Here is a 26,586-nt window from a genome sequence, read left to right as displayed (position 1 = left end):
TTAGCAGCTGTATGCTACAGATGAAATTCTTTTATTTTTTATTTTTTTTTTCTTGTCCACAATGCTCTCTGCTGACATCTCTGTCCGTGTCAGGAACTGTGCAGAGCAGCATAGGTGTCACGTACTGGCAGGACTGGTAGTGTTTCCTCTTAACCAGAGAGGCGATGGCGCGGGTTGTACCAGAGGACCAGTTCTAAGTGGTTACTGGTTTTCACCAGAGCCCACCGCAAGGGGAGATGGTCTTGCTGCGGCGGTAACCACCAGGTCGTATCCTCCAGTAGCAACTCAACCTCTCTGGCAGCTGATATGGCGTGGTACACAGGGAGCGGGCAGGAGCGTAGTCGGACGTAGCAGAGGTCAGGGCAGGCGGCAAGGGTTCACAGGCGAGTAGGTGGTAGCAACGGGTTCGGCAACAGGCAAAGCAATACACACAATAGGAACGCTTTCTCAGAGGCACTAGGGCACAAAGATCCGGCAAGGGCAGGAAGGGGCCGGTGCACGCTAGCCCTTTAAATTTACTGAAGGCGACACGCGCGGCCCCGCTCTCTAGGGGCAGAGATGGACGGCGCAAGGAGCGGGGAGCCAGGTAAGTAGAACTGGGATACGGCGTGTGAACGGGGGCCAGCCGTCACGACAGCCGCGTCCCCGACACAAGGGAACCCGGGCTCCCGAGGCAGAAGGCCGAGGGGGCGGACGCTCTGGTCCGGGGACCGGAGCGCACGCTGTAACAGTACCCCCCCCCCCGGAGGTACAGGGGTGGGAGAGAAAAGCTTGGGAGAGAAACGGTTGAAGACAGCAGGTTTAAGAAGGGAGACATGGAAAGAGTTATGGATTCGGAGGGAGGAAGATGGAGCTGGTAGGAGACCTGATTAATCCGACTGTTGATTTTGTAGGGTCCCAAGTAGCGAGGACCCAACTTGTAGCTTGGAACCTTGAATTGGATGTATTTCGAGGAGAGCCAAACCTTGTGACCTGGGCGGAATTCCGGAGGAGCTCTGCGTCTCTGGTCGGCTTGGACCTTCATACGAGCAGATGCCTTGAGGAGAGCCGTTTGAGTATCATGCTAGATGGTGGAAAAGTCCAGTACTAGATTGTCAACAGCAGGTACAGAAGAAGGGGTGGAAGACTGCGGCAGAGGTGGAAGAGGATGTCGGCCAAAAACTACAAAAAAAGGAGACTTATTAGTAGCAGAGGATTGTTTGTAATTGTAAGAAAATTCCGCCCAGGGAAGGAGGTCCACCCAATTGTCATGGCGGGAGGATACAAAGTGGCGCAGATAGTCGCCCAAAATTTGATTCACCCGTTCTACTTGGCCGTTGGACTGAGGGTGGTAGGAAGAAGAGAAGTCCAATTTGATCCCAAATTGCCCACAAATGGCCCTCCAGAACTTGGAGACAAATTGTACCCCACGATCCGAGACGATATGTTCGGGGAGGCCATGGAAACGAAAGATGTGTTGGAAGAATAGTTTGGCTAACATGGGTGCAGAAGGTAGACTGGAGAGAGGTACAAAGTGAGCCATTTTGGAGAAGGGTGTGATCGTGACAACGACATAGGATGTAAATGTACGTCCTGGTGCCCTGGTACTTAATGCATCAGGACATACATTTACATTCTGTACATGATGCGAGTACAGGACCAGTGCTCGCATCATGCACGGCAGTCAAGGACCCGCCGATGATGTACGCCATTTACCCCTCAGATACTGTGATCAATACAGAACACTGCATCTGCAGCAATCTGGGCGTTATATTGGATAATCGGATCGCCCGCGGCACTGCCACGGGGATCCGATCATCCAAAATGGCAGACGGAGGTCCCCTAACCTGCCTCCGCCCCTATTCAGGGGTCTTCTGGTCTGAGTTTGAGCAGAAGATCGCTAATAATACTGATTAGTGCTATGCCTATGCCTAGCTCCGACCTGTATTGGCAATCAAATGATTTCTATAAATAGTCCCCTATGGGAACATAAAAAGTGTGAAAAAAGTTAAAATAAGTTTTTAAAAAAATGGCAAGAATATCCTCCCTTTTTATCCTATTTTACTCCAAAAAAGCGTAAAAAAATTAAGAAGCATATTTGGTATCACCGCATGCGTAAATGTATTAAATATCAAAATATAATGTTAATGATTCATAAAGTGAAAGGCGTGAATGTAAAAAAAAATCCACATACAGCCCCATATATGGAAAAATTAGAAAGTTATAGGTGGTCAAAAATTTGTGGTTTTAAACATACTAATTTGGCTAAAAAGTTTGAGATAGTAGTATAATAATAGAGAAGAAACATGGGTGTTATTTTAATCGTATTGACCCACAGAATAAAGAAAACATAATTTTTACCATAAAGTGTACAGAGTGAAAGCGAAACCATCCAAAATTTGCATAATTGCTGTTTAATTTTCAATGTCTCCACACAAATAAAAAAATTTTTGGTTGTGCCATACATTTTATGGTAAGATGAGTGATAGCATTACAAAGGACAATTAGTTGCACAAAAAACAAGCCTCATATGGGTCTGTGGATGAAAATATAAAAGAGTTATGATTATTAGAAGGCAAAGAGGATAAAACGAAAATGCAAAAATAAAAATAGTCTTTGAAAGAAAATTGATCTGTTTTTCGATCCCTGGATAACCCCTTTAATCACAAAAACAATATGTAATTATATATTGTGAATTATTTATTTCTAATTACAAATAAATGAAGTTTTGTCTTGAAGCATGGTGTAGCATGGGTAACAGTCTTAATATTATGCGTAAAAAGCTAAAGTCAGTGCGAAGGTTGAGGTTGCTTAATTTTCACCAGATCAGAAATTCTCGGCGCAGTCTTTTCAAGAGCACAACGAAGATCATCTTCCATAACAAGTCTACTTCTGTATTTATACCACCTACATAACCCTGCAAAAAAAAAAATGTAAACCAACAACATGCAAATACAAAAATTAAAGTTGAATGGAAAACTTTTTTTTTTAAATGAACTGGTGCCAGAAAGTTAACCAGATTTGTAAATTACTTCTATTTAAAAATCTCAACCCTTTCAGTAGTTATTAGCAGCTGTATGCTACAGATGAAATTCTTTTATTTTTTAATTTTTTTTTCTTGTCCACAATGCTCTCTGCTGACATCTCTGTCCGTGTCAGGAACTGTGCAGAGCAGCATAGGTGTCACGTACCGGCAGGACTGGTAGTGTTTCCTCTTAACCAGAGAGGCGATGGCGCGGGTTGTACCAGAGGACCAGTTCTAAGTGGTTACTGGTTTTCACCAGAGCCCACCGCAAGGGGAGATGGTCTTGCTGCGGCGGTAACCACCAGGTCGTATCCTCCAGTAGCAACTCAACCTCTCTGGCAGCTGATATGGCGTGGTACACAGGGAGCAGGCAGGAGCGTAGTCGGACGTAGCAGAGGTCAGGGCAGGCGGCAAGGGTTCACAGGCGAGTAGGTGGTAGCAACGGGTTCGGCAACAGACAAAGCAATACACACAATAGGAACGCTTTCTCAGAGGCACTAGGGCACAAAGATCCGGCAAGTGCAGGAAGGGGCCGGTGCACGCTAGCCCTTTAAATTTACTGAAGGCGACACGCGCGGCCCCGCTCTCTAGGGGCAGAGATGGACGGCGCAAGGAGCGGGGAGCCAGGTAAGTAGAACTGGGATACGGCGTGTGAACGGGGGCCAGCCGTCACGACAGCCGCGTCCCCGACACAAGGGAACCCGGGCTCCCGAGGCAGAAGGCCGAGGGGGCGGACGCTCTGGTCCGGGGACGGGGACCGGAGCGCACGCTGTAACAGTACCCCCCCCCCCCCCCCCGGAGGTACCGGCAACAGGGGTGGGAGAGAAAAGCTTGGGAGAGAAACGGTTGAAGACAGCAGGTTTAAGAAGGGAGACATGGAAAGAGTTATGGATTCGGAGGGAGGAAGATGGAGCTGGTAGGAGACCTGATTAATCCGACTGTTGATTTTGTAGGGTCCCAAGTAGCGAGGACCCAACTTGTAGCTTGGAACCTTGGAACATTTTGGAGAAGCGATCTACCACAACCCAGATAACAGCCATGCCATTGGAGGAGGGAAGGTCTGTAACAAAGTCCATGGCAATGTGAGACCAGGGCCTTGCAGGAACGGGCAGATGCAAGAGAAGACCCGCTGGTTTCTGACGGGGCGAGTTATCCCGGGCGCAAATCACACAGGCGTGGACAAAGTCTGAGACATCCTTCTCCAGAGATGGCCACCAGTATCTTTGGGAGATCAGCTGAAGGGATTTTTGTATCCCTGGATGCCCGGCAAAAAGAGAAGAGTAGCCCCACTTGAGTACCTGCAACCGCTGACGTGGTGGTACATAAGATTTGCCGGGAGGAAGAAGATGCAGGTCCACGGGAGCTACGGCAATCAGCCGTTCAGGTGGGATAATATGTTGAGGTGTTAGTTCATCGCCCACTACATCAGAAGAGCGAGACAGAGCATCTGCTCTTGCATGCAGGATGGAAATGGATTTCAAAATTAAAGTGGACGAAGAACAAGGACCATCGAGCTTGGCGGGAATTTAGTCGCTGGGCGGACTGGAGATAAACCAAGTTCTTGTGATCAGTGAAGATGTTCACAGGGTGTGAGGTGCCCTCGAGTAAATGCCTCCATTCCTCCAATGCCAATTTAATGGCCAGCAGTTCTCTGTCTCCAATCGAGTAGTTTCTCTCTGCAGGGGAGAATGTTTTAGAAAAGAAGCCACAAGTTACTGTTTTGCCCCCGGGAGACTTTTGGGTAAGGACAGCTCCAGCCCCCACCGAGGAGGCATCCACTTCGAGAGAGAAAGGCTTGGTGGAATCTGGCCTAGAGAGAACCGGTGCAGAGGCAAAGGCAGCTTTCAGTGACTGGAAGGCTTCTTCGGCTTGAGAAGGCCAAGATTTGGGGTTGGCTCCTTTTTTTGTTAAAGCCACGATAGGAGCCACGAGAGTGGAATACTGCGGAATAAACTGTCTGTGGTAATAAGCAAAGTCCAGAAATCTTTGTATGGATCGGAGTCCAGAGGGGCGTGGCCAATCCAGTACCGCAGAGAGCCTGTCTGGATCCATTTGAAGTCCTTGGGCTGAGATAATGTATCCCAGGAAAGGCAGGGAGGACCAGTCATTTCTCAAGTTTGGCGTATAGGCGATTGCTCCTAAGGCGGGTGAGAACTTGTCGCACATGGACCCGATGTTGAATCCAATTGGAGGAAGAGATGAGGATGCCATCCAAGTATACGACCACGCAGGTATAGAGTAGGTCTCTGAAGATGTCGTTGACAAATTCCTGGAAGACGGCAGGTGCATTACAAAGGCCGAAGGGCATCACCAGATACTCAAAGTGCCCGTTCCTTGTGTTGAAGGCGGTCTTCCACTCGTCCCCCTCTCGGATGCTGATCAAATTATAGGCCCCTCGTAGGTCCAATTTGGTGAAGATCTTTGCCCCTCAGAGGCGATCAAATAGTTCCAAAATTAGAGGCAGAGGATAACGGTTCTTGATGGTGATCTTATTAAGTCCTCTGTAGTCAATGCAGGGACGGAGAGAACCGTCCTTCTTAGTCACAAAGAAAAACCCTGCTCCAGCAGGGGAGGAAGACTTTCTAATACATCCTCTCTTTAGATTCTCACGAATATAGTCAGACATGGCAAGAGTCTCAGGAGGTGAGAGAGGATAGATCCTACCCTGTGGTGGGGTCGAACCGGGCACCAGGTCAATAGGACAGTCATAAGGTCTGTGAGGAGGAAGGACCCCAGCTTGCTTCTTGCAGAAGACATCCACAAAAGAATTGTACGGCTTGGGCAGACCAGGAGGCGGAGCGACTTGCGGGACCAGTTTGACAGGAGGAGGCTTGAGACAACGGCCAGAACAAGAGGAGCCCCAATGCAGGATTTCACCGGAGGTCCAATTCAGGACGGGACAATGTCGTTGTAGAAACGGCAGACCCAGGAGGAGTTCGGAGGAGCAGAAAGGGAGGACAAAGAACTCTAAGGTTTCGCTATGGAATATTCCAATGTCCATCTGCAGAGGCTGGGTACGGAACTGCACCGTGGTAGAGAGTCTCTCACCGTTAACTGTAGAAATGAGGAACGGCTTAGGTAGACGGGTTACTGGAATATGGTACTTGTCAACCAAGGAAGCATGAATGAAGTTGTCAGCTGAACCGGAATCCAAGAAGGCGGAAGCGAAGAAAGAGGACTTGGAAGAGATGAACAACTGCAAGGGTATGATGAGACGTGGAGAGGATGAATCTACACCTAGCAACGCATCTCCCACTTTTACTAGGTGCAAGCGTTTCCCGAACGCGGTGGACGGAGAGGACAGTCTCGTAGGAAGTGCTCAGTACTGGCGCAGTACAGACATAGGTTCTCGTCTCTGCGACGGCTTCGTTTTTGCGGAGTCAGGCGTGACTGATCCACCTGCATGGCTTCCACAGCGGGAGGCCCGGAAAGAGGTTGAGGTGGACGCTGGAAAACGGGAGACAGACGAGGGTAGCGTCTAGGTAGAGCTTTTTCTAGAAGAAGTTCCTCCCGTCTCTCGGTGAAACGCTTGTCTATTCTAGTGGCCAGCAAGATGAGGTCAGTAAGGGTGGAAGGTAGTTCACGTGCAGCCAGAACGTCCTTTACTTCACTATTAAGTCCCTTCTTGAATGTGGCACAAAGGGCATCATTGTTCCATTGTCCCAGAGTTTCCCTGGGACAAGTAAGGCAGTCTCTGCGGAGGTAACCCGGGCCGGTTCATTGAAAACATTCCGGAACTCTTGGCAGAAGCTCTGGACGGAGGAGGTGGCTGGATCAGCGCGGTCTCACAGCGGTGTAGCCCAGGCCCAGGGCATTCCCGGAGAGCAGACTGAGGATAAAGGCTACCTTGGCTCGCTTGGAAGGAAACTGGTCAGACAGTAGCTCAAGGTGGAGAGAGCACTGTGAGAGGAACCCTCAGCACTGCTTAGGATCTCCGTCATACTTGTCCGGCAGGGATAGACGGACTCGGGAACTGGAGGCAACTGCAGGCGGTGGAGATGCAGGCGGAGGAGCTGGCTGTTTCTGAGAAGGCAAGAGCTGCTGCATCATGGCGGGCCAGCTGCTGACCTTGCTGGGCCACAATGGAGGTGAGGTCCGCTAGGCTTGGCAGAGGAACATCCATGGCCGAATCTTACTGTCACGTACCGGCAGGACTGGTAGTGGATCCTCTGGACCAGAGAGGCGATGGCGCGGGTTGTACCAAAGGACCGGTTCTAAGTGGTTACTGGTTTTCACCAGAGCCCGCCGCAAGGGGAGATGGTCTTGCTGCGGCAGTAATCACCAGGTCGTATCCTCCAGTAGCAACTCAACCTCTCTGGCAGCTGATATGGCGTGGTACACAGGGAGCAGGCAGGAGCGTAGTCGGACGTAGCAGAGGTCAGGGCAGGTGGCAAGGGTTCACAGGCGAGTAGGCGGTAGCAACAGGCAAGGCAATACACACAATAGGAACGCTTTCTCAGAGGCACTAGGGCACAAAGATCCGGCAAGGGCAGGAAGGGGCAGGTGCCTTTTATTGGGGAGGCAGAGGAAGTGAGGAACTAGCGCACCAATTACCGGTGTGCTGGCCCTTTAAATTTACTGAAGGCGGCGCACGCGTCCTAGAGAGCGGGGCCGCACGCGCCGGGAGGCAGAGATGGACGGCGCAAGGAGCGGGGAGCCAGGTAAGTGGAACTGGGACGCGGCGCGTAAACGGGGGACAGCCGTCACGACCGCCGCGTCCCCGACAAAAGGGAACCCGGGCTTCCGGTCAGTGTGACTGACCGGGAGACGCCGGGAACCCGGGGCAGAAGGCCGAGGGGGCGGACGCTCCGGTCCGGGGACGGGGACCGGAGCGTACGCTGTAACAATAGGTTTGCTATAGGGAATTTCTCCTGCTCTGGACAGTTCCTGATATGGGCATCAGCAGAGAGCACTGTGGAACAGACAAAAAATTTATGAATTTCCTCTGTAGCATACAGCTGCTAATAAGTACTGAAAGGGTAAACATTTTTTAATAGAAGTCATTTACAAATCTGTTTAACTTTCTGGCAACAGTTGATTTTAAAAAAAAATGGCTTTCCGCCGGAGTACACCGGGGTTAACTGCTGCCTACTATACCTATGGGGAAAGGGGGGGTTAACTGCTGCTGACAAGGATTGATTGATTATTGAAAGACATTTATTATCCTTAATCCATATATCAGTTTATGCTAAGCCTGATTTTAAAATGGAGTCTGTCATCAGACGCATGAATCAGCAGGAAAGTACCGGCTTAGAACAAGGAACTACACTGTGGTCAAGACTGAAGGCAAAAGTTGAAGGAAAAAGAGAAGCTACAAATCAAAGCTGGAAAATATTAGATCACAAACGCAGATGATAAATATATCTATATATACATATTAATAAGATGCTTTTGCGTATATACAAAAATGACCAAAAAGTAACACAATAGTTTGATGTGATAATTAACCTCCCACTTTGATAACCGTATAAAACAAATGTAACTTCCATATAATAAAGCAGAACTCCTTGGCCAGTGTGACAAACTCATCGGCTGGAAAAGGAGAGTTGTACCAACTCTTTGTGTGGTGCTCTTTCTTTGTGTCGACGACCAGCAAATACAGAGCCATTGACAGAGGCAGTCAATCATATTTGAGGCTTAAACCTGCGAGTCACTCCTTGACAGCTGGTGCCGTGACTCGGATCGCACTCGAGGGGAGACCAGGTTTTCGGAGGGGTGATGCCCGTTGCCCGGGGGGACCCAGGACTGCCCAAAATCGGAGCCCGATCCCCTCCATGAGAAGCACGGTAAGTCTGCTGATTTCTTTATAAATCTGCAGCTTATCAGTGTCTTTGGGCAGCCTTGTGGGACGGCTGTGTCGCCCCTCCAGGACCGACCGATAGCGACAGGTGATCTCCCCGCTGTGCGGTCTAATTTGACACAAGGAGTTGTAGTCGCGGGTGACTTACTGCCTGCTGCTTAAAGGGGTATTCCGCCCCTAGACATTTTATCCCCTATCCAAAGGATAGGGTATAAAATGTCAGATCGCCGCGGTCCCGCTGCTGGGGACCCCCGAGTTCGCTCTGTGCATAATGACGGGCGATATGGGGGATGGAGCAGCGTGACGTCATGGCTCCGCCCCTCGTGACATCATGGCCCATTTCCTTAATGCAAGTCTATGGGAGGGGGCGTGACGACCGCCACGCCCCCTCCCATAGACTTGTATTGAAATGGGTGGGTCGTGACATCACGAGGGGCGGAGCCGTGATGTAACGATGCTCCGGCCCCTGTACCGCCCATCATTACGTGCAGAGCGAACTCGTTCTGTGCAGTAATGATAGCGCGGTGCCGCAGCGGGGATCCCAGGGGTCCACAGCAGCGGCACCGCGGCGATCTGACATCTTATCCCCTATCCTTTGGATAGGGGATAAAATGTCTAGGGGCGGAATACCCCTTTAAGTCTATATTTATAGAATTTGCTAAATTGGGAGTTGTGAGAGATCCAGAAAATTTTAATTTTGCCTTTTGATGTTTAAGTCTGGTTTTGATTTAGATTTTGGTGTCTGATTTATGATTCTAGTTCAGATTTTTGTTTCGCATAGATTTTTGTTTTTTCTTTCTTTTCATCTCTTCAGTGGAGACGGTCCGAGCAGGTTAGGGTGTAATTAACTTTTTGCGTTTGTACCTATGGTATCTTTTGTGTTTGCATTTTTTGCGTCCTTTGTGCTGTACTCCTGGTATCTTTTGTGGCGTACCTGTAGGTATCTTTGAGTTGTACCTGTGAGTATATTTTGTTCCGTACCGGCAGTTAGCTTTTGTGTCGTTCTAGTAGTCAACTTTTTCTTGTGCCCGTACACACCCTTTTGTTTTGTGCTACTTGCCAACTTTTGTTCGGCCATTCTCCTGAGAGATCGCAGTGATTGGGAGGATATACGGTCCTCACTTCTCCTGAAATTGTTGAGTCAGACTTTCGCTCTCCCTGGGTGTGAAGAGGCTCGTGACTTAGTCACGTGCCGTGAAGGGAAGAAACATGTTGAAAAGATTAAAAAATTGATGTCTATATGTAACATTCATTAGAAGGGATATTAGAAGATGGCGGATTGTTGCCATCTGCTAAAGCATGGCACCGTACCTCTTGTTTTAACTTCTCCTGAGAATTTGAAGCCTCACAATTATTTTATTCTAAGTTGGTTAACTATTCAGATTTTGCTAAGGACGAAAACGCCTGTATTTACTGTATTTAAATGTGCCTGTAATGTTTCAGGGAAACATTTCCTATGGAAAAGAGAAATTGAGAGGGGTTTTGTAATTTGTAGATGACAGAACAGTTCAGAGCTGCAGTTAAAATGACCTCATTGGTAGAGGAAGGGGGGCCACAAGATCTGAGGGGGATCGAATGTGGAGCAAATAGCGGCTGCACAAATGTTAAATGGGTGACTGAGCTGTAAAAAAAATTAGCAAAAATGCCAAGGGATGAGCAGAAGGTATGATGAGAAATTTCAAAGCTGTGTCTGTTGTCAGGATCTGGACTGGTATGCAGGAAGGGCACTGGAGTGGATCCTCTGTGTCAGTGAGGCGATGGCGTGAGCCTTACCAGGGGAACGGAATCTAAGAGGTTACTGGTTTTCACCAGAGCCCGCCGCAAAGCGGGATGGACTTGCTGCGGCAGGTAACCCCCAGGTCATTCCACCCGATAGCGACTCAACCTCACTGACAGCTGAGACTGGCGCGGTACACAGGGACAAGGCAAGGAGAGCAGAAGGTCAAGGCAGGCGGCAAGGTTCGTAGTCAGGGGCAACGGCAAGGGGTCTGGATACACAGGCTAGGGAACACACAGAAACACTTTCTCAGGGCACAAGGCAACAAAGATCCGGCGAGGACAGGAAGGGGAAGTGGGATTATTTAGTGTAGGGAGTGATTGGAACTGATTGGGCCAGGCACCAATTAATGGTGCACTGGCCCTTTAAATCTGAGAGACCCGGCGCACGCCCCGGGACTGAGCAGGAGGACGGGGCAGGTGAGAGGAACGGGATGCGACCCGCGGGCAGGCACGTCCCGTCGCGCGGATCGCATCTCCGCCAGGGGACACAGAGCAGCGCTCCCGGTCAGCAAGTCTGACCGGGGCGCTGCAAGCCAGATCAGAACGGGAGGAGCGGGACCCGGAGCGCTCGGCGTTACAGTACCCCCCCCCCCCTTTGGTCTCCCCCTCTTTTTGGAACCAAGAAATTTGTGGATAAGCTCCTTGTCCAGAATATTGGCCTCAGGTTCCCAGGACCTTTCCTCAGGATTACAATTCTCCCAGTCAACCAAAAAATATTTTTTTTTACCTCGAACAACCGTGGGGGCGAGGATCTCCTTGACAGAGAAGACATCAGAGGAGCCAGAGACAGGAGCAGGAACAGTGACCTTGGGAGAATAACGGTTAAGTATGAGAGGTTTGAGGAGAGAAACATGGAAAGAGTTAGGGATACGAAGAGAAGAAAGAAGATGGAGCTTGTAGGAGACATAATTGATTTGATTTTTTATTTTAAATGGCCCAAGGTACCGAGGACCAAGCTTGTAGCTAGGGACACGGAAACGGATGTATTTGGCAGAGGGCCCCACTTTGTTTGGGGGCAAAGACAGGAGGAATTCTTCTCTTTTTATCAGCATGTCTCTTCATGCGGGATGAGGCCAGTAAGAGCAACTTTTGAGTCTCCTTCCAGATAGAGGAGAAGTCTTGTGTCAACCCATCTACAGCAGGAACTCCAGAAGAAGTGGGAATGGGGAGGGGGGAAGCGGCTGACGTCTGTACACCACAAAGAATGGAGATTTGGAGGAAGATTCAGAATTTTTGAAATTGTACGAGAATTCAGCCCAGGGCAGAAGGTCGACCCAATCATCTTGACGGGAGGAGACAAAATGTCGCAAGTAGTCACCAAGAATCTGATTCACTCTTTCCACTTGTCCATTGGATTGGGGGTGATAGGAGGACGAGAAATTTAATTTGATCTTTAATTGATTGCAGAGTGCTCTCCAAAATTGAGACACAAATTGAACGCCTCTATCCGAGACGATATGCGTGGGAAGCCTGTGAAGACAAAAAATCTGCAGAAAAAAATGCTTCGCCAACTGTGGCACAGAAGGAAGGCCAGGAAGCGGGACAAAATGAGCCATTTTGGAAAAACGATCAACGACCACCCAGATGACAGGGTTGCCATGAGATAAAGGAAGGTCAGTGATGAAGTCCATGGCTATGTGGGACCAAGGCTGTTCAGGCATCGGCAGAGGAAGGCGAAGACCTGCAGGCTTCTGGCGTGGGGTCTTGTCTCGTGCACAGACTGTACAGGCTCGTACGAAATCGGTTACATCTTTTTCCAGGGTGGACCACCAATAGTGTCTGGCAATCAACTGTATAGATTTTTTGATTCCAGCGTGACCAGCCAGATGGGAGAAATGGCCCCATTTGAGGATTCGGAGGCAAAGACGTGGAGGGACATAAGTTTTACCAGGAGGAACTGGCACCAGAGAAGCGGGAGCAGAAGAGATCAGACACTCAGGAGGTATGATGTGATGTGTGAGGAAGGGTCTCGGCTTCTGAGGCATCGGTGGAACGTGATAGAGCATCAGCCCTGACATTCTTGTCTGCAGGACGAAAATGGATTTGAAAGTTGAAACGGGCTAAAAACAAGGACCATCTAGCCTGGCGAGGATTTAACCGCTGGGCGGTTTGAAGATAAAACACATTTTTGTGATCTGTGTAGATGGTGATGGGATGAAGGGATCCTTCCAGAAGATGTCTCCACTCTTCAAGTGCCAATTTAATAGCCAATAGTTCACTGTCTCCTATGGAATAGTTTTTTTCAGGAGGAGAAAAGGTTTTGGAGAAAAATCCGCAAAAGATATTTTTTCCTTTAGCGTTTTTTTGTAGAAGAACAGCTCCGGCTCAGACTGAGGAGGCGTCAACCTCGAGGAAGAAGGGCTTCAGAGGATCTGGTCTGGACAAGACTGGAGCAGAGGAGAAGGCGGCTTTGAGGTGGTTAAAGGCTTCCTCCGCCTGTGGTGGCCAGGATTTCGGATTAGCATTTTTCTTTGTCAGTGCTACAATAGGAGCAACGATTGTGGAGAAGTGGGGAATGAATTGACGGTAATAATTTGCAAATCCGAGAAATCTTTGGATGGCTCGCAGACCAGTGGGACGTGGCCAATCTATTACCGCAGATAGCTTATCAGGGTCCATTTGAACGCCTTGACTGGATACAATGTAACCCAGGAAGGGTAGACTGCTGGGCTCAAAAAGACATTTCTCAATTTTGGCGTAAAGATGATTTTGACGTAGGCGCTGAAGCACTTGACGGACATGGAGACGATGTTCTTCCAGGTTGGAAGAATAAATTAGGATGTCATCCAAGTAGACTAACACGCAGGTATACAGCAAATCCCAAAAGATTTCATTAACAAAATCTTGAAAAACAGCAGGGGCATTGCACAGCCCAAAGGGCATCACAAGATATTCAAAGTGTCCATCTCTAGTGTGAATGCGGTTTTCCACTCGTCGCCCTTACAAATTCGAATGAGGTTATATGCGCCCCTTAGATCTAGTTTGGTGAAAATGTTTGCTCCGCGCAACCAGTCAAAGAGTTCTGAGATAAATGGGAGAGGATAGCGGTTTTTCACAGTGATTTTATTAAGACCGCGGTTGTCAATGCATGGGCGCAGAGATCCGTCTTTTTTGGCAACAAACAAGAATCCTGCTCCGGCGGGGGAAGAAGACTTCTGGATAAATCCTCTTTTAAAGTTTTCTTGTATGTACTTGGTCATGGCTTGAGTCTCTGGAGCAGAGAGTGGGTAGATCCTGCCACGGGGCAGTGAGGTTCCTGGAAGCAAGTCAATAGGGCAGTTGTAGGGTCTGCGAGGAGGTAAGACCTATGCTTGCTTTTTACAAAACACATCAGAAAAGTCCTGATAGGCCGTAGGAAGACCTGGCAGTGGTGTAGCGGTGGACACTTGGCAGGAGGGAGCAGACTTGAGACAATGCTTGTGGCAGGAAGATCCCCAACTTTTAATGTCCCCAGTGGTCCAGTCGAGGGTAGGTGCTTGACACTGGTGCCAGGGCAAGCCAAGGAGAATTTCAGAGGTACAGTTGGGCAAAACCAAAAATTCTATATTTTTAAATAAATTATATATTTTCATGGTGGAGAACTGCGATGCTCATGAGCAAAGGTTCAGTGCGGTAACGCACGGTGCAGACCAGTCTTTCTCCGTTCACTGATGAAATGAAGAGAGGTTTGACGAGACGGGTAACAGGAATATTGAATCTGTTGATGAGTGAGGCTTCAATGAAGTTTCCTGCTGAACCTGAATCCAGGAAGGCCACAGTGGAGAAGGAAGAATTCATATTTGCGGGTAGAGAAATCCGCACAGGTTAAGTCAGTAGTGGAGAGGAAGGATTCACACTTGGTAATGCTTCTCCCACGTTAACCAGGTGCATGCGTTTTCCCTGACGTGGAGGAAGAATAGGACAGTCCTTCAGGAAATGTTCGGTACTAGCACAGTACAGGCACAAATCTTCGTTCCTGCGGCGAGTCCTCTCTTGTTGGGTCAGGCGAGACCGATTCTCTCGCATAGCCTCCTCGGCGGAAGGCACAGGAACTGGTTGCAAAGGAGACTGGAAGAGAGGTGCCGAGCGAGGAAACCGCCTGGTGCGAACAAGATCCTTTTCCTGGCGAAGCTCCTGGCGTCTTTCTGAAAAACGCATGTCAATACGGGTGGCCAAATGGATGAGTTCAGACAGAGTAGCAGGAATCTCTCGTGCGGCCAAAACATCTTTGATGTGGCTGGATAAACCTTTCTTGAAGTTCGCGCAGAGGGCCTAGTTGTTCCAGGCTAGCTCAGAGGCGAGGGTACGGAACTGTATGGCGTATTCGCCCGCTGAAGAATTCCCGTGGACGAGATTCAATAGAGCCGTCTCGGCTGAGGAAGCCTGGGCTGGCTCCTCAAAGACCCTGCGAACTTCGGAGAAGGACTGGATGGAAGCAGTGGCAGGATCGTTGCGGTCCCAAAGCGGTGTGGCCCAGGCAGGACAAGACCTTTCCAGATAGCAGGCTGACCACGAATGCGACCTTAGACCGTTCTGTAGGGAATTGGTCCGACAACACCTCCAGATGCAGAGAGCACTGGGTCAGGAACCCACGGCACAGCTTAGAGTCCCCATCGAACTTGTCAGGCAGAGAGAGGTGGACTCTGGACGTGGAGGCAGCAGCGCGCTGTGAAGGAGATTGCTGCAGTGAAGGCAGAAGCTGCTGAAGCATGGCAGTCAACTGTAACAGCTGTTGTCCTTGTTGGGCGATCTGATGCGATTGCTGGGAGACCACGGAGGTGAGGTCAGTGATACTGGGCAGCGGCACCTCAGTGGGATCCATGGCCGGATCTACTGTCAGGATCCGGACTGGTATGCAGGAAGGGCGCTGGAGTGGATCCTCTGTGTCAGTGAGGCGATGGCGCGGGCCGTACCAGGGGAACGGAATCTAAGAGGTAACTGGTTTTCACCAGAGCCCGCCGCAAAGCGGGATGGACTTGCTGCGGCTGGTAACCCCCAGGTCGTTCCACCCGATAGCGACTCAACCTCACTGACAGCTGAGACTGGCGCGGTGCACAAGGACAAGGCAAGGCGAGGTCAGACGTAGCAGAAGGTCAAGGCACGCGGCAAGGTTCGTAGTCAGGGGCAAAGGAAAGGGGTCTGGATACACAGGCTAGGGAACACACAAACGCTTTCTCAGGGCACAAGGCAACAAAGATCCGGCGAGGACAGGAAGGGGAAGTGGGATTATATAGTGTAGGGAGTGATTGGAACTGATTGGGCCAGGTACCAATTAATGGTGCACTGGCCCTTTAAATCTGAGAGACCTGGTGTGCGCGCACCCGAGAGAGCGGGGCCGCGCGCGAATGGACTGAGCAGGAGGATGGGACAGGTGAGAGGAACGGGATGCGACCCGCGTGCAAGCACGTCCTGCGGCGCGGATCGCATCCCTGCCGGGGGACACAGAGCAGCGCTCCTGGTCAGCGAGTCTGACCGGGGCGCTGCAATCCAGATCAGAACGCCGCGAGCGCTCCAGGGGAGGAGCGGGACCCGGAGCGCTCGGAGTTACATCTGTGTTGTGAAATACGTTTTTAAGTAGAATTGATTGTCTCATTGTCTCCTAAAAAAAAATGTTCTTTAGTGGTTTTGAAATGGCAGTGTGCATTGTATTGAGGAAGTTGGTGGGTTTGATTCGGGAGCTGATGGTGTTTGCAAGTGAAAGAGGAACAGATTGTAGCAGCTGAATAGAGTTAGAGATAGAATAGAGACTCATGATGGGAAAGCAGGTGAAGCATATATTATGGATATTATGGATGTTGGGGCAGTTGAGGGTTTGGAATGTGTTGATGGTTGATGGACAGAAGTATACATATGCAATAGTGTGATTATTGACAACAGGTTGTGATTTGATTGGTTATATTGTAGTTATCTGGACTGTTGTGATTATAATCAAGATAATTAGGTTATGAAATTAGCACTGATGTACAGATATATATTTTGGTAGTTTGTCAATGGGATGTTGAATTGGAGATATAATATGTATGTATATATATATATATATATATATATATATATATATATCAAATAAAGAGAGCATTTGCAAGTAAAGATGATGATGATGTTGAGTGTATATTGCTATGGAATGCAAAGGATGTCGTAGGTCTCCAGTGTTGGCCACAGTGGAGACACAACCAACAGTTAGGATCGCCGCCATTATAGAGCGGTGGCAGATCTTTATCTTTGTAATACAAATATTCAGTCACCTTCCCTTTTTTTTGTCCCTGCATTGTGTATATGTAGTTATATCATGAAAGAATCCACGTGGCATTACATTGAACCTATTTTGATGATATTTCATAAATTTCCCCATTGTTTTCACAGGTACACAGGTTGGATGCCAAAAAATGAAGTGTATCAGGAAATGCAATTAATTGTCTGATTATATTACAGGAGAAACAAGAGACAAAATTTGGCCAAGAAGAATAAAATGAGATATAAAATAAATAAAAAAAAGTGATCACTATTCAATTGATAAATATTACTTTAGGCATTTAAAATCAAGCTAATGGTTTACTGGATTATAAACAATGCACATTGGAGATGATTTTTTTTCCCAATTTTTGAGAGAGCTCTGTACACTTTTATTCTTTTACATTTTTGGTGAGAATGTGGGCCCTGTGTATTGTATGTCGGTATTGTTATATGTCACATGTTTCTTGTATGTTTCTTGATGTAAAGTGGCACAGTCAGTAACATATTTGATACTAGACGTTCAAGGGTGACTGATGACTGACCAAAACTGGGGAAATACAGGGAGCCGGACTAGAAGGGGCGGTGACCAGTGACATAGACGAGAGGGAGGAGAAGGGTGGGGCCTATAGGGAGAATGACAGCCTCCTCTTCTGAAACACAAAATCACATTAGATTTGAAGGAGATGTGTATGTGTGTGTGTGTGTGTATATATGTATATTCATAGTACCTGTATATACAATGTAATACATCTATACATTCTATATTGCATTTATTTGAACAACATTAATTGTGGGTGGATAACTTTATAATGATATGTCTCCTACCTAGTGTACTTACTTAGTGTAATCTCATGATGCTGAAAAAGAAGATCGTTCTTTGGTAGCTTTGCTATTCTCTGATTATGATTGATTGTTTGAATTTATAAGGTTAAGAATTCCAGAGCCATGATAAAATATCAGAGAAACCATGGTTAATGCTGAGTTGTAAATGTAAGCTTACTCGAAAGAAAGATGTAATACATAAGACAAGATATATGGTGACCACACGCAGAATGAAGTTCTATTACAATAAACCACTCGATCTGAGCTGTTGGTTCAGACAATAGAGTTGAAGATATTCACTGAGATGTGTAAGATATCTGAAGGTCTGACACAATGAGTATTGGCCTATTGTAATATAGGTTATTGTTTTTGAATCCTTAGGCCAACCAATCTGTGGTTTGTAATACGAGTGTTCAAAGTCTGGAAGCTGCCAGAGAAGGTGGCCATCATAAAGATCAGACCCACCTGGAAACAACCCCAGAAGCCAAGGGGACTGGATGGTGAGGCTGCAGTGCTCCTGTCCTCCCACATTTCTGGTACAGAGTGTGCAGGTGGATGGGAAGTGTTGATCTGTCTGGTTAGGTCTCTTGCAGGAAACAGCATTGCATGCTGAGAGAGACCAATGGAAGAAGAAAAGAAGAACGAGGTGGTAAGGTCAAAGATGGTAACTGGAAATTTGTGTGCGCCAACAGTCCTGTACCCCATGGTAACGTATATGTCCCCATACACTGAGCAAAGGGGAGCTATGAATGTAGTAATGTCCGTATATTGGGTGGCCTCAGGATTCAACAATGCAGAAGGAGGTTTATCAAGACTTCATTATTTGCATCTGTTTTGACCTAGGTAAAACAATACAGGTACCTGACCAACACACTTCACAACCATCATACATGTTTCAGCGACTGTGAGTAGACTTTATCTAACTGCCTAAGGTGGGCCAATATAATTATGTCCTTGTCTGACTGAACTGATTTTCTAACCATAGATACAGTGAATATGATAACAGGATAATAGAGGAGGAACATATGTGTATAAGGACCACTATACATATATATATATATATATATATATATATATATATATGTTCTTTTTAAATTATTCCTAATAAAGAAAAAAAAAAAGAAGGTCTCCACAGACACATTTCTTAAAAATCAAGACGTTTTTCCTACCATGGCACGATTGTTGCTGTCATTAGTACACATATTCACTAGTAGTCTACAACTAATATCTACATTAATACACTGAAAGTAGAATTGCATATCTATATTTGTACATTGGGTATGTGTTGTAAAGGCACACACAATTTCTGGTCCATTTATTTTAAATTAAAGGTACCGTATTTTTCGCCATATAAGACGCTCCGGCATATAAGACGCACCCAATTTTAAAGGAGGAAAATCTAGAAAAAAAAGATTCTGAACCAAATACTGTAGTAAAATATTTTATATCAGTATAGTTCCCCCACAATAGTTGGCAGTATAGTTCCCCCACAATGGTTGGCAGTATAGTTCCCCCACAATGGTTGGCAGTATAGTTCCCCCACAATGGTAGGCAGCTCCTCCCCCCTCACCCCCACAATGGTTGGCAGTATAGTTCCCCCACAATAGTTGGCAGTATAGTTCCCCCACAATGGTTGGCAGTATAGTTCCCCCACAATGGTAGACAGTATAGTTCCCCCACAATGGTGGGCAGCTCCTCCCCCCTCACCCCCACAATGGTTGGCAGTATAGTTCCCCCACAATAGTTGGCAGTATAGTTTCCCCACAATAGTTGGCAGTATAGTTCCCCCACAATGGTAGGCACTGGCAGCTCCCCCCCCCCCCCACAATAGTTGGCAGTATAGTACCCCCACAATGGTAGGCAGCTCCCCCTCCACAATGGTTGGCAGTATAGTTCCCTCACAATGGTTGTCAGTATAGTTCCCCCACAATGGTTGGCAGTATAGTCCCCCCACAATAGTTGGCAGTATAGTTCCCCCACAATGGTAGGCACTGGCAGCTCCCCCCCCCCCCCACAATAGTTGGCAGTATAGTTCCCCCACAATGGTAGGCAGCTCCCCCCCCCCCCCCCACAGACATACAGCTTACAGCCATATACAGTGTACGGCTGGAGGCTGTATGTCTGTACTGCTGCCCCCACAGTGTTTCCGGTCACCGCTCCTTTGGCCCGGTGTCACAATCTACTGCTATGGCCTATGGACCATAGCAGTAGGTGCCGGGACCGGAGGAGCGGTGACCGGAACGCTGAAGATTACACACCGCCGGTCACTTACCAGGCCCCGGTCGGCGCGCGTCTTCCTCCGGTCCTCCGGCGCCTCTATGGTTGTACGCACGGGACTTCACTGAGGTCCTGTGCGTACAACCATAGAGAGGCGGAGGATCGCAGGAGGACCGGAGGAGGGCGCGCATCGGCCGGGGAATGGTGAGTGACCCGCGGACATCCTTATGTCCCGAAAAGATTTTTCGGGACATAGCGATGTCCGGCATAGGAAAACCTATGATTTTATCTGCCCGGGCCGGCTCCTGTGTGCGGCTGCAGGCGGGGGCCGGCCAGAGCAGGTAAAAACTAATACTGTATATTAAAAACCAGGGGGCCTCCAGCTGTTGTGAAACTACAACTACCAGCATGCCCAGACAGCCTTTGCCGGTCCGGGCATGCTGGGGGTTGTAGTTTCAGAACAGCTGGAGGCACCCTGGTTTTTAGTATACAGTTATTAGTAATTCACTTGCCCGGCGCCCGGAACTGAATGTTCCAGGCGTAGGGCAATAAACATAGCAGGTGTGAGGTGAAAAATTCACCGGCGGTCATGAGGCTGCTGCGGGTGGGGAGCGGGTAGTCAGCGCTGTACCGCACCACCGCAGCCTCTGTACTTATCGCTGACTTCCCGCTCTCGCCCGCAGCAGCCTCGGGCGTATATATTCGCCATATAAGACGCACCAACTTTTCCCCCCACGTTTTGGGGAAGAAAAAGTGCGTCTTATACGGCGAAAAATACGGTATGTTCTCCTAAATATATGATAATGTGCAGCATTTTACCTTTCCTTCATTTCGGTTGAGTCAATCGCTTGTTGACTCAGTGAAGTGAAGTGGGGGGGGGGTGGATAATGTCACGCATGAATGAAACAGAGAAACATGAGTCTAAGCAAAATGCATTCAAAACTTAACCCTAAATACTAAAATGATAAATGTTATTTAATTGAATATGAAATAGTGCATAATACAAACATATATTTTTTATTCACATTCTGTCCATAATTAGTTGTACACTGTGTCACCCATAACACATGTGATTCTAATATTTAGGAGAGTTGCACATAGTTTATTCTATCGTTCCTCATAAATACTCCACTTTGTCAGGCCTAACAGTGCATGTTCTTAAGTTAACATTACAGCAGCCATTTTTAATGGATCTGCAAGATTGCACACACTAACTCTCAAAACATTCTCACAATTCTCATAAACCTAAATAAAAAAACAAAAAAAAAAAAAACAAACACCATTTGGAGCTTTGTTTGGGGTATGTCTAAAGGTCTCAGCTACAATACCCTTCATAGTCAGACATTATCTATAAGCAATATGAATGAAAATTATATCAATTAGTACATAAGGTGAGTCCCAGGTGAAGGATAAGTGGGGGAAAAGGGGGTTGGGTCATAAGAAACCACTCGTCTCAAACCAGTGAAACATCCAATACCTCTTTCCCCTCCTGAACCTGGGACTATTAAAGGGGTAGTCCAGTGGTGAAAAACGTATCCCCTATCCTAAGGATAGGGGATAAGTTTGAGATCGCGGGGGTCCGACCACTGGGGCCCCCTGCGATCTCTCTGTACTGGGCCCCGGCTCTCCGCCCAGATAGCGGGTGTCGACCCCCGCACGAAGCGGCGGCCGACACGCCCCCCCAATACATCTCAATGGCAGAGCCGGAGATTGCCGAAGGCAGCGCTTCAGCTCTGCCATAGAGTTGTATTGAGGGGGCGTGTCGGCCGCCGCCTCGTGCGGAGGTCGACATGCCCCCTTCCCGCGGGCTGTCGGGGCTCCGTACAGGAGATCGCAGGGGGCCCCAGCGGTCGGACCCCCCGCGATCTGCAACTTATCCCCTATCCTTAGGATAGGGGATAAGTTGCCCACCACTGAGTCACCACTGGACTACTCCTTTAAGAAGAACATATACTAGAGAAAGATAAAGATAAAAATGTCTTTAGGGGGGAATGACAAGGATTGATTGATTATTGAAAGACATTTATTATCCTTAATCCATATATCAGTTTATGCTAAGCCTGTTTTTAAAATGGAGTCTGTCATCAGACGCATGAATCAGCAGGAAAGTACCGGCTTAGAACAAGGAACTACACTGTGGTCAAGACTGAAGGCAAAAATTGAAGGAAAAAGAGAAGCTACAAATCAAAGCAGGAAAATATTAGATCACAAACGCAGATGATAAATTTATCTATATATACATATTAATAAGATGCTTTTGTGTATATATAAAAATGACCAATCAAAAAGTAACACAATGGCCCTCATTTACTTAGAAAATCGGGTTGTAAGTCTATGTTGCTTTCTTACCCGACTGCTTTTTTCCCTGGTATTTATTATTATGTCGCATCCTGTTTGTCGCACGTGGGTTTTGTTGGTTTTGGTTTCCAACTCCTCTGAGTTGTCCGGAAAAAATCCACAACAATTCAACAAATTCGGGTTGGAAACCTTCATAAATACGTGGGAAAGCTCAGAAATGTCGGGTTACGCCCCTTTTTCGGGTTTGGGAGAATCCACATCGGGTCCGTCGGGAAAAAATGTTGCATCGTGTCGCAGACTGGCGCACGATGTCTGAGACATGTCGCAGACAAAGATGCGCCAAAAAAAAAAACAACAAAACAAGTCGGGTTTAGAATAGTAAATGAGGGCCAATGGGTTGATGTGATAATTAACCTCCCACTTTGATAACCGTATAAAACAAATGTAACTTCCGTATAATAAAGCAGAACTCCTTGGCCAGTGTGACCAAGACATCTGCTGGAAAAGGAGAGTTGTACCAACTCTTTGTGTGGTGCTCTTTCTTTGTGTCGACGACCAGCAAATATTAATGGACCGAGGCAGTCAATCATATTTTCGGCCTAAACCTGCGAGTCATTCCTTGACACATGCTGCTATTCTCTTGTCACTGTCTTCATTTTTTACACTCACATGTTCTTGTAGACCCAGTTTTTGAATGAATTTTTACAAGGGGTAAAAGGAGAGAAATCCCCCCAAATTTGTAACGCAATTACTCTCGGGTAAGGAAATACCTCATAAGTGCATATGTGTAATCCCATTGCTTCTGATTATGGAAATACCCCATATGTGGACTTAAAGGGGTACTCTGCCCCTAGACATCTTATCCCTTATCCTTTGGATGAGATGTCAGATAGCCGGGGACCCTCGAGATCTCGGCTACGGTACCCTACTATCATTACTGCACAGAGTGGACTGGCTCTGTGCGTAATGACCAAAGATACAGGGGCCGCCCCCTCATGACATAACGGCCCGCCCCCTTAATGCAAGTCTATGGGAGGGGGCGTGAAGGCCACGGAGGGGGTGGAGCCATGACATAACGATGCTCTGGCCCCTGTATTGCCCGTCTTTACGCACAGAGCAAGTCTGCTCTGTGCAGTAATGATAGCGGGTGCCGCAGCCGAGATCCCGGGGTTCCCCAGCAGCGGGACCCTGGCAATCTGACATCTTATCCCCTATCCTTTGGATAGGGGATAAGATGTCTAGGGGCGGAGTACCCCTTTAAAATACAATACTGAGTAGAAAAAAGATCGCACTCACCCGGTAAATTAAAACGTCCTCTTTATTCGGTAGCTTCCTTAACCCCTTAAGGACCAAGGATGTACTGGTACGACCTTGGTCCTGCTCCCCTGATATAATGCGGGGTTACACGGTAACCCCGCATCATATCACGGCGGGCCCGGCGTCATAGTGAAGCCGGGACCCGCCGCTAATAGCACGCAGCGCCGATCGCGGTGCCGCGCGCAATTAAGCCTTTAGCCGCGCGCTCAGAGCTGATCCGCGCGGCTAAAAGCGAAAGTGAAAGCTGCCGGTTAACTCAGTGGGCTGTTCGGGATAGCCGCGGCGAAATCGCGGCATCCCGAACAGCTTACAGGACAGCTGGAGGGCCCCTTCCTGCCTCCTCGCTGTCCGATCGCCGAATGACTGCTCAGTGCCTGAGATCCAGGCATGAGTAGTCATGTGGCAGAATCGTCGATCACTGGTTTCCTATGAGAAACCAGTGATCAATGATAAAGATCAGTGTGTGCAGTGTTATAGGTCCCTATGGGATAACAAAGATCAGTGTGTGCAGTGTTATAGGTCCCTATGGGACCTATAACACTGCAAAAAAAAAAGAGGGAAAAAAAGTGAATGAATATCATTTAACTCCTCCCCTATTAAAAGTTTGAATCACCCCCCTTTTCCCATAAAAAAACACAGTGTAAATAAAAATAAACATATATGGTATCACCGCGTGCGGAAATGTCCGAATTATAAAAATATATTGTTAATTAAACCGCTCGGTCAATGGCGTATGCGCAAAAAAATTCCAAAGTCCAAAATAGTGCATTTTTGGTCACTTTTTATATAATTTTAAAATGAATAAAAAGCAATCAATAAGTCCTATCAATGCAAAAATGGTACCGTTAAAAACTTCAGATCACGGCGCAAAAAATGAGCCCTCGTACCGCCCCATAAATGGAAAAATAAAAAAGTTATAGGGGTCAGAAGATGACAATTTTAAACGTATTAATTTTCCTGCATGTAGTTATGATTTTTTCCAGAAGTCCGACAAAATCAAACCTATATAAGTAGGGGATCATTTTAATCGTATGGACCTACAGAATAAAGATAAGGTGTCATTTTTACCGAAAAATTTACTACGTAGAAACAGAAGCCCCCAAAAGTTACAAGTTTTTTTTTCAATTTTGTCGCACAATGATTTTTTTTTCCATTTCACCGTAGACTTTTGGGCAAAATGACTGACGTCATTACAAAGTAGAATTGGTGGCGCAAAAAATAAGCAATCATATGGATTTTTAGGTGCAAAATTGAAAGAGTTATGATTTTTTAAACTCAAGGAGCAAAAAACAAAAATGCAAAAACGGAAAACCCCCAGGTCCTTAAGAGGTTAAAACATTTCCAAGTGAGGGTAGAGAAATGCGGTCAGTATCCGCTGACTGACCCTGCACTATGTGCAATTTTTTCACACATCCTACTACCCTCATGCTTAACCCCTAGCAGCCCAGCAATTGTGACTGCCTAGCTTCTCTCAGCCTTGTTTGTATGGACTTAAAATACTGATTGTAGCCCAGAATAAAATTTGGCTTGAGGACCGTTGATGTGGTACCTCGCACAGGGACAGGTGAGCTGTCATTACCATGAATTGTGGACAAAATAAGGACATCCCTCTTATCCTTATACCTGACCAGCAACAGGTTTTCATGGGTTAGGGCATAGGACTCACCCTTGGACATAGATGTCTGGATAAAATTTAGAGGGAGGCCTCTCTGGTTCGTCCGCACTGTCCCACAAGCGGACATGGATCTGGCGGCAAGGGATGTGAACAGAGGGATGCTGGTATAAAAGTTATACAGGTAAAGGTGGTAACCCTTATCCAGCAATGGGTGCACATGGTCCCAAACTATTTTCCCGCTAACACCCAGAGTGGAGGGACATTTTTGGAGTATCTCATCCCTCAAATACTCTAAACTCGCAAGTGTACCCTGATGTACTCTCGCAAAGTTTGTAGAGTTTCACGCCATACCTCGCCCGCTTCGAGGGATTGTACTGGCGGAAGATGAGTCTCCCCATAAAACTGATAAGTGACTCATCTACAGAGAGCTCCCTTCGGGGTACATAGGCCTCCCAAAATTTGTCCCCAAAGTGATCTATGACCGGCCTTACTTTGTAAAGCTGGTCATAGGCAGGATCACTTCACGGGGGACATGCCACATTATCAGGGTAATGCAGGCATTTCCATATGGCCTCAAATCGCTGTTGAGGACATCCCCACTCGAGTACTGCCTGACACTGCGTTTTTCTGACACAAGGCCCAAAAATGTCCTCATTTCAGCTGCATTGATGGCATGCTATTCAATGGGCCTAGCCAAAAGTGAATCTGGGTGGTGGTAGATGAACTGTTGGGCGTACAAGTTTGTTTGCTCCACCATTAGACTCACAAAGTCGTCACTGAAATAATAACTAAAAAAGTCTATTTCAGTGTATCCGACTATGTCAATCTGGATTCCTGAGTCGTCAACAAATTGAAGAATCCGTGGCTGATATCCCTCTGGGGGTCTCCAGACAGGTTCACAGGAAGGGAGCTTATGCTTGTCTGGGGGGTCGGACTACTATTACGAGCGACACGGATGTTCATACTAGTGAAATGTCCCAGTACAGAACATGGTTTCTATACTACACTTAGGCCCTGTCTGGTTGGGTCCCTCAGTGACCTGGGGGCTCTCCTGCAGTGTCTCCCCTGCTATTACTATAATGTCAGTTATTATAATAGGATTATAGTCAGTGCCCTAATGTATAGTCAGTAGAGATAAGCGAACTTTAGAAAAATTTGATTCGAGCGATTCGCCAAATTTTTCAAAAAAATGTGTTTCGATCCAAATTTATTCGCGGCAAATCTATATTAAAAACAGCTATTTCTGGCCTACAGAGAGCCTGAATAGGGGTGTAGAACACTTTGCTGTGTTCTAACATGCACATGGAGTGTGCTGGAGTAGTGAAATAATACTGTTATTCAGAATAACATGCAGATTACCGGCATCGCTTTTAGAATCACTGCCGCAGAGCGGCACAATGACAGAGCCTGGAGATGGCATCAGTATGAAGAGACCATATAGTGACTGAATGACACAGCGTGGGGGTGTTGTCAGCATGAGGAGACCATATAGTGGCTGATTGACAAAGCGTGCAGGTGTTGGCA

The 26,586-nt window shown here is 47.4% G+C and overlaps 1 protein-coding gene across 1 annotated transcript in view; it reads left to right on the top strand.

The window, feature by feature from the left end:
• The window catches only part of LOC130357218 (oocyte zinc finger protein XlCOF8.4-like), a 329,282-nt gene that overhangs the window by 18,020 nt on the left and 284,676 nt on the right, over window positions 1-26,586 (top strand). The window lies entirely within an intron of this gene.

The sequence above is a fragment of the Hyla sarda genome, chromosome 2 (assembly GCF_029499605.1).
Source record: "Hyla sarda isolate aHylSar1 chromosome 2, aHylSar1.hap1, whole genome shotgun sequence".
NCBI classification, from domain to species: Eukaryota; Metazoa; Chordata; class Amphibia; order Anura; family Hylidae; genus Hyla; species Hyla sarda.
Note: the sequence above shows the minus strand (reverse complement) of the source record. Positions and strands in the feature narration are given on the sequence as shown.